Raw genomic sequence first — 8,951 nt, forward strand, 5'->3', positions numbered from 1 at the left:
TAACTGAGACTTCACTGGAGCTTTTCAGCCTCACTGAGCTTCAGTTTTATGACTTGTACAATGGGCTTAATGTTGCCTGTCTCACAGTGGTGTTGCATTAAGTGAGATGATGTCCTATATGAAAAATGCTAATGCACTGCCTTGTTCATATACAGTGCTTGAAACGGAATGGCCATTGTCTCTTCTGCCCCCCAAACAAACTGAGTCACATCCCAATCTAGGTCCTACTATGGTACTGATCCCATCCTAGAGGCACATCACAGTCCTGTCCAGGGGGACCAAGGGCATCCGAAGGTTGGCCGAAATCCCATCTCTGGAACCTGTCCACTCACTTACACAGCTAAGGGCTGAGTTAATGAATCCCTTTGTCCCCCAGCTGCTCTCCCTGCTTGCTTCTTTCCTTCTTCCACTCTTTTTTCTCTCTCTGTTCCCATTTAGTGGAAACTGCACAGCACCCCAGGAGACCACAGTGGCAGAAACCTGTTACCAGTTTTGTCAGCTCTGGAAACGGCAGATGGCTGCAGCCTACAGCTCCTCACTACATCCAAGATGTCTTCATCTGTCCTCCTAGGACCCCTGCAAAATGTTTTTGGCAAAAACAGGAGGAAGGAATAAAAAGCCAGTGTAAGGTGCCGCGTTCAGAGGAGCTTTTATGGCTCTGGATGTGTAATGATGGTTTAATGGCAGTCAAGAGGCAGGTAATTAGGAGCAGCCGCTCTGATCACCCTTGTACACAGCCCCAGATAGCTCCACAACACTCTCAAAGCCTTGTTTGCTTTCTGTGAGGCAGAAATCCCACGAGGTCTGCACGTTGCCAGCTGTCGAGCTAACGAACAGCCAGTGTGCTCCTGAATGGGAGCGCACAGCCTGGCGAGGCTCCCTGAGCAGTCCTCGCTGCTGTCTTTGCTGTGTGATTGCCTTTATCTAGCCCATGCAGGAGCCACTCCTAATCATGGGGCTGCTTGCCTCCAAGGGTCAAACCCAGGACCATCGCTACCTAAACAAACAACGGGATGTCACCTTTGGGGAAGAGTGATAAGCAGTTGGCAGGCAGGCCACGGAGAGAGGAGACGCCAGCAGCCAGCAATCTGCAAAGGCTGTAAATATGTTACACTCTCAGCAGGGAGACGGGCAATATAGCCACCGAGAGGCCTTTGTTTAATGAGCTGTCAGAAAGCAGGCATGAAATTATGTTTGAAAACATGTGCAAGCTGCAGAGACAGAGCGGGGGCCTGTAAATGGCCCTCTTCCTTCACGGTGGATGTTTGGAACATCTTATCAGTCTGAGAACTGTCATCGGATGAAAGCTATCATTAGCAAACTAATGGTGTTTGAAAGCTACAAATTTTTCTCTCTCTTCTCCATTTTTGACTTAAATGGATTATAGAAAAAAAAACTTAATGGTTTTTTTTCTTCCTTTGGGATTTTGGTAAACATGCAAATTGGAAGAGAACCAGAAATAAACCTCAAAAAGTATCTCTGGAAGAGCAGGAAAAAAAATAGTCATACTTGGAGTCTCCACTCAGAATAGTGAGCTTATATTCTTTGCAATTCTGCAGAGACTGTTCAGAAAACTCTAATGCAACTCCAGCCAGCATTTTATTTCAATCAGGCCCATTAAAGAAAGCATAAATATAAAATGAATTGCTCTGCTATAATCTGAGTATTAAAATTAGTAGGTAGGTATAATATCTCTTCTACCACATCAGCTATCAAATAGTGCAGAATAATTTCACATCTTTGCGATATTTCACATCCCAAAGATGTGAAATTATTCTTGTGGGTCACATGGCTGCAGAGTTTATTTCTATTGAGGGTAAAACTTAAAGACTTAAAAAATCTGTCTGGACTGAGAAGAATGGCTGATTCAGGGCACATATGGGCCTCGGTTCTCAAACTCAGAAATGACATGCGAAGGCTTGCTTGCTGTAGCATGGATATTTGTTTCTTCAGTGCCCACCAACCCTGTGTTTCTCCTCTGTAATCAAACCAGGCAGCCACAAAAGACTTGCACAAAACCCCTTTCCCATTAAAAGGCCCTAGGCTAACCAGCCGAAGCCGATTCAGGAGAGGCGGCCAAATTAGCAGGGTAGAGAGTCTCTTGGGACTCATGTTCATAAATTGAACACTGGCAAACTGCTGTCTTCCAATTGTGAGGGAAGGAAAATGTAAGAAGCAGAAAGTTAGATTGAGAGCATAAAGGAATGAAGGATAAAGAAACAGAAACAGAAAATGGGAGAAAAAGAAAAAAAAAAAAAACACTTTTTACTTCACAGCAAGCAACATGAACTAACATTCATAGCGTTTGTTTTCCTTTTGATCCCATTTGTAGATGTGAAGTTTGAGAGCTGTGTACCCTAAGTCTCCCAGCTGGGGCATGGGAGAGCCAGCAGGGGGCCAAGCCCTGGCACCCGAGGTCACCTTTTCCCACTGAGAGGCACCTGAGAAAGCATGCCCCACCCCTCTCACCTGAGCATGCAGGAAAGTGCCACCTGCAGGGGCTGGCAGCTGGTGGAGTCTCAGTCCACATTTAATGGGGAAAGGAAACCGTGGTCCAAGAGGAGACAGGAATCGAGACAAGTGCAAAATGCGAGGAAGCACAGGCAGCACAGGGTGCGTTCTGTATCCAGGAGAGGCCTGGGAGGCCGCCATGTCCTTCTCAGTTCTCCAGGTGGAGACAGGGGCTTGTTAGAGCAGAAGCTGCCTGAAGGTCTAGGGCTGTGGAATTTGTCTTAGCTCTTTGGATTCTTTTCATCACCTTCAAGCTAGAAAAAATGTGTAAGGTACAATATCATAATCCAACTCACAGCATGAGCTGATGCTGTGCTAAGTACTGCACAGAATGTTAAAACACATGGAATGGGGTCCTTTTCCTCCTCTTCCCTCTTTCTGCAAATTCCTCACCCATTTCTCCACCTGCTCCCCACTTCCCAGGAATAGCATGAACTTCCTAGAGGGCCGGAGGCAAAGGACAACAATAGCTTGCTAGTAAGACTAAGGATTTGCTCTTCTGCATGTCCAAAGACTTATGTTTATTGAATGCCTACTTTGTGCAAAAATCTACTAGTTTGAAAAAAAATCATCTTGATATTTCTATTTATTTATTTATTTTTTCTAAGTTTTCAGGATCCATAAAGTTCAGAACTCCTACCACGTCCAAGCACCTAATGCCTAACTGAGAGGAAACCCATGTTAACAGCTTCTTGACTGTCATTCCAGAGTATCTAAAAGAACCACCTATATCTACCTCCAAAGTATGCTTATCGTGTCACATTTTTGTTTTGTGTTTTATTTTTAATGATGTATTTCATATAGGGTCTTACTACACTGCTCAGACTTGTAGTGATCCTCCTGTTTAGAGCCTCCCCAGTGCTGAGATTATAGGCATGTGTCACCACACCTGGTCTTGGTGGCAGCCTAGCACACCTGTGAGTGGGCTTGCCTAAACAGGCGCTTAATCTACTGAGCTATTTCACCGGCTCTTGATGTCACATTTTTTTTACATTTAAATCTCTGCCATTGGAATGCAATCTAGCTTAAGAAGGGCACATAGATTCATGTTAATTATTTTTCCTGATTATCCAGTTATCCAAACATCCGTTGTATGATCAACTTGCTTTCCAATGATTTGAAATGAAATCTTAATCCCATTCTATTTCCTTAGATGTACATGTATTCTCTAGTACATGTTCTAAATGTCTATGTGTATTTTGGACTGATTGTTGATTTATTATTTTGTCACAGAGATTTGCTATTTATTTGTGTATCAAAACACATTGTTTTAATTATGGTAACTCTAAGCTATATTTCAATATCTGAGCAGGCTGGTTCTATATTGCCATTTTCAGAGGGGTTTTTTTTAGCTATTGTTTGTTTTTCAAATAAAATCTGGAATCTGCTTATTTAGTCAGTATTGACTCAATACTTTCAGTGAGACTTGTTGAATTGATAAGTTAACTTAAGATAATTAACATGTTGGCAACATTCAGGCTATCTTTGTGTTTGCATTTGTTGTAATCTTTTATCACCTAAAATTTATTTTAAAATACTTGAGGGCTGGGCAGATAGATTGGCGGTCTAAGTGCCTGCCTGGGAAGCATAGGACCAGTGTTTGATCCCCAGCACCACATGCTGTGCTGGCCCCAGAATTCTGGATGCACTGTGACAACCACCAGAAATGGGGGTGGGGTAAAGGGAGGTTGCACGCCTGTAATCCCAGAGCTGGGGAAGCTGAGACAGGAGGATAACTAAGAATCTGAGCTGTGTAGTGAAACCTTGTACCAAATAAATAAATAAATAAATAAAATATTTAAAAAATTTAAAATATTTCATATTTGTTGCAGCTCCTATAATTAGGCTTTTAAAAAGATTCTACCTTCTAACTACCTGTTGATTGTTAATAGTTTTTAAAAGTTACTGTTAACTCTGTACTCAGTCATTTCTTATTGTTTGTAATAGTATTTAACAAATGCATTTAGTTTTTTCAAATGTGCAATCTTAACATCCAAAACTAATAATTTTGTATTCTACTTTTCAATATTTATACCTCCAGCTTCCCTTGTTTACATAATTGTATGGGTTAAATAGTAAAAATGGAAATATTCAGAATGAATCTTGAATGGATATTAAGTTTTATCAAATTGTTTTTCAAAATCTGTAAAATTGTCCTTTGATTTTTCTCCTGGAATCTATTCACATGGTAAATAGATTAATGATGTCCTAAAATTGACCTCATTTGATCACTGGGCAGGCATTTTGTAGGTAGTGTTTTTATCATTGTTTTCAGGATATTTTAGTTTGTTTTTTCCCTTTTACCCAAGAGTTATTTAATAATGTATTGTTAACATCTGGGGAACAGAAACATTTTGTTTTATGATTACATTCCTGTTTTATTGCATTGTGACAAGAGACTGTTGCTTGTACTATTTCTAATTTGGAGGACTTATTGAGTTTTTCATAGACAACTATCTCACTAATGTGTGACTCCTCAAACTCTGATTCTCTTGCTTTGCTCTTAGTAAATGACCTGGCTTGCTATTTCACTGGAAAACAAAATGGAAGCTTTCAGAGGATAATGTCCAACTCCCACAGCAATATCTTTCTGCCAGCAAAGACCCACACCCTTTACACTCTTCCCTCCACCCCACCCTTGCCCATTATAGGTTTAACCATGCTCCTACCCAACTTTTGCATGCGTATTAGATCTTACCCCACTTGCTTCCTCAAAGGCTTTGCCTAGTCATTCTCCCACACTGATAATATCCCCTGTCTGCTAGCTTGTTTCCACCAGCTCACCACCATACTATTGTCTCTCTTGCTTTAGAAATGAAAATACAAACAAAAGTGAGTTTACTTCTCCTCTCATCACCAACTCTACCTTCCCATCCCAATTCTTAGTGCAAAACTCCTTCATATGACCCAATACCACTACTTCCTTTGCCCGCTCTTCACAACTAAATATACTCCAGAGGTAATGTAGATTCCACAGCTCTGCTAGATCTTGGCCTGTCAATATCACCAGTGACCTCCAGGTTCACAATTCGATGTTAACATCTCACCTCACCTATCAGTAAGCTCTTCTCAGAACTAACTGCTCCTTTCTTGTGGGAATGATTTTTTTCACTTGTTCTCTGAGGCACTACATACTTCACTTCCCTTCAACCCCACTAGGAACTCTTTCTCAACCCTCTTTTCTGGTTCCCTTTGCTCCTTCACTTCACCATATTAATATGCCTCCAGGCTCAGCTCACGATATCTTCATCTCTTGCTTCTATATACCACCCCCGCTACTGATTCATGTCCAGTTTCATGGCTTTAAATATCTATATTCAAATGATTCTCCAGTGCATACCTTCTTGCCATGACCACTGCTCTGAATATTAGCTCAAACATCTGTCAACTTTTTATCTCTCCTCAGTTGTCTAAAAATTATCACACCCTAACCTGAAATCCTGGTCTTTACCTATAGAACCTGTCTACTCGTAGTACTCTAACTCAGTGGAAGGTCCTTGCATCCTGGTTCTGGAGAGTCTTCAGCAATTAGAAAGGATGCACATTGTGCTAAATGAAGGTCCACTATAGCTATAGCAAGGATGACTTGTCAAGAAATGATGAGGAGTCTCCGTATTATTAAGTCCTGTGAGGCATGAATGAACCTTCACATGTAAGGTCCTTGTGTCACCTCTCTTCGAGTTCCATTATAATATTTTGACCTACAAAAGACCTTATCTTTATACATTTGGGGACTATTCTCTTTTCTAATTAAATGTAGATGGCTTATTTGTGGTTTTTCTTTTTCTTTCTTTTTTTTTTTTTTCTCAGCTGCCTTGTAACAGCTGTGGTCTCATTGTCAATGAGTTATCAGTGGACAGACATGAGATTGCTTTATGATGTTCAGTGATATATTATAGTGTTTCTTCCACAAAATACAAAAGCTTAACATCATGGACAATATTAAGTATTGTGCAATAGTTGTTGATTTTATAAAATCCACATTGATTTTTGAGATGTATTGCACAATGTCTTTTGGGCCAATCTCCTAACATGCTCCATGAAGTCTTTTTATAGAATTGAATGATCTCCTTTGGTCTTAGATTTTTTGATAGTGCACACCACCAAAATTTAAAGCTAACCTTAACTGTTGGAATAGTATACTCATTAGTAAGGAACAGTCAGATTAAAATGAAGGCCAATCAATGTAGTAACTGAGGCAAGGATCATTAACAGATAGTTATACATGATGCATGCTACATTATCATCATAGATTACTTATTAAATGCAATGGAGAGAATCACAGGTATCACATAATCAATTGATCCAAGTTGGCATCATCAATAATAAAACTATCTGTCACTATATGCCTACTGATAGGGAACTATATAACTTCATCTGTTTAGTATTCCTTCCAGAAATGTTTAAACTAAATGTAATAATGAGAAGGTGAATAAAAGACCTAGTAATAATAATTCTATACAGCTACACAGGAAAAAGGAATTTGTCTAAATGTATGTATTTAGGATTGAAGTATCATAAGTGCAATTCATTTTCAAATAACTTAGCTGGAGGGATGGGGTGAAATGCTGAGAGCTGTTGAATCTTGATGAAGGTTATATAGGTGTTAATTGTACAATTGTTTCACAATTTTTAGTAGATTTAAATTTTTTTAGATTAAAAAGTTAGAGAAAGGTCACAAATTAGTAGTTCTTGAGAGTGAAGATATAGTTGTGATAGTCATTTGTCTCTGCACATGTATTTGTAACCGTATTTCATTGAAATTTATTAAGAATAACATGTCTACTTGAAAACTCCAGCAGAGCATGTTTTCAAGATGGTAGGTTAAAATGCCATCAAAACTCATGACGTTATTTGAACCAAAGAAATGGACACCAGAACCATCTACGTAATATTTCAAACTACCAGGTTCAATCATTCGGAAATCTTTCTCTCTTCTATCCCTTAGACCCCATATCTTACAAACAAGTCATCAAATCCTACTGACTCTATGTCAAAATCTCTTGTGAATTTAGCTTCTCCTCAGTATGTGTTAGGTACAATCTGAATACCAGGATTCACACTCCACAATTGTACTTGCTGCTTTTATATATGGTACACTTTCCTCCCTTCTCCAGTAGGACTCTCCTCATTCAGGACTTAGTTAAGGCTCATTTACTCCGAGCAAATGTGAGTTTTTTGTGTGTGCTTGTCCCGGGACATTTTATTTGCCCTGTAACATGTCTCCCAAGGACTCATGCTGTGCTCTGTCTGGATGTTCTCGTGTCTCTCTCCACCAGATTTAACCTCAAGCATCTCTACATCTCAATGAACAGGCATATAGGTGGTATTCAGTTGATGTCTATAGAAATTAATGAGGGAACTGATGAAGACATGATACACTAAATGTGAGCTAAAATGCGAAATCATGACCATGACAGTTTCTGAAGTTGTTCTGATCCAAATTATACAAGTAATCAGGAATGATTTTCATCTTAAAGTCCTGTAAGAAAGTTAAGGCATGTACTGTGAGAATGTAGGAGGCTACCATTTTGAATAGTGGTCCTATAAAAATAACTCTATTGCAACTGAAAATATGTGGGTCAGGTATGAGTTTTAAGGAAATTGGTCTAATATGGTTAGTAGGCATGTCAGAATCTTTGAAGAATAAAGAATAGAGAAATAAGACTCATGCAGACATGACTCTCAAAATTTTCACTCTTTTCCAGTTCAACCCTCTAGGATTCCACCCCATCAGTGACCAGGGAAATCACATCCCATGACAGATCCTAGAGTAATCACTAATAATGGTTGGCCTGGGAAGTAAGATCTCAGTACTGTCACCCATTCAACTTTAGATTTTAGTGCAGCTAGTGAAAACTCACTTCTGTGATAGATTTCTAGAGGTCTCCTTCGGTATAGCAGCACATAGGAATTTTTTTGCCCCCCCCCATAAGGATGTTTTAAAAAGTTTTTTTTCTTAAATAATGTATTTACAAGGAAATAATTGAGAATGAAAACCATATCTAACATTACATTTCATTTTCAATATGAATGGTTCTAAAATAAAGTTATTGTTTAATGGGTATAGAGTTTTAGTTTGAAGTGAAGAAAAGTCCTGGACATGAATGATGGTGTTGGTTGTAGAGCAACATGAATGTGCTTGATGGCACTGAGTTATAAACTTTAAAATAGTAATTTTATGATATGCATATGTATTTTTCATGTATTTTGTTGTTGGGTCTTACTATGCAGTTTGGACTCATAGTGATCCTCCTGCTTTCAGTCTCCCCAGCATTGTGATTACAGGTGTGCACCACCATGCCCAAACTCTGTGGCCAGCTCAGCCCACCTTGGGGGTGGGGCTGGCACAGCATGTGGTGCCAGGGATCAAACTGTGGTCCCTACGCTTGCCTAAGCTTGCCTAAGCAGGCATTTTAGTCTGCTGAGCTATCTTATAT

Source organism: Octodon degus, unplaced genomic scaffold (genome assembly GCF_000260255.1).
Source record: "Octodon degus isolate 3935 unplaced genomic scaffold, OctDeg1.0 scaffold00015, whole genome shotgun sequence".
Taxonomy (NCBI): Eukaryota; Metazoa; Chordata; class Mammalia; order Rodentia; family Octodontidae; genus Octodon; species Octodon degus.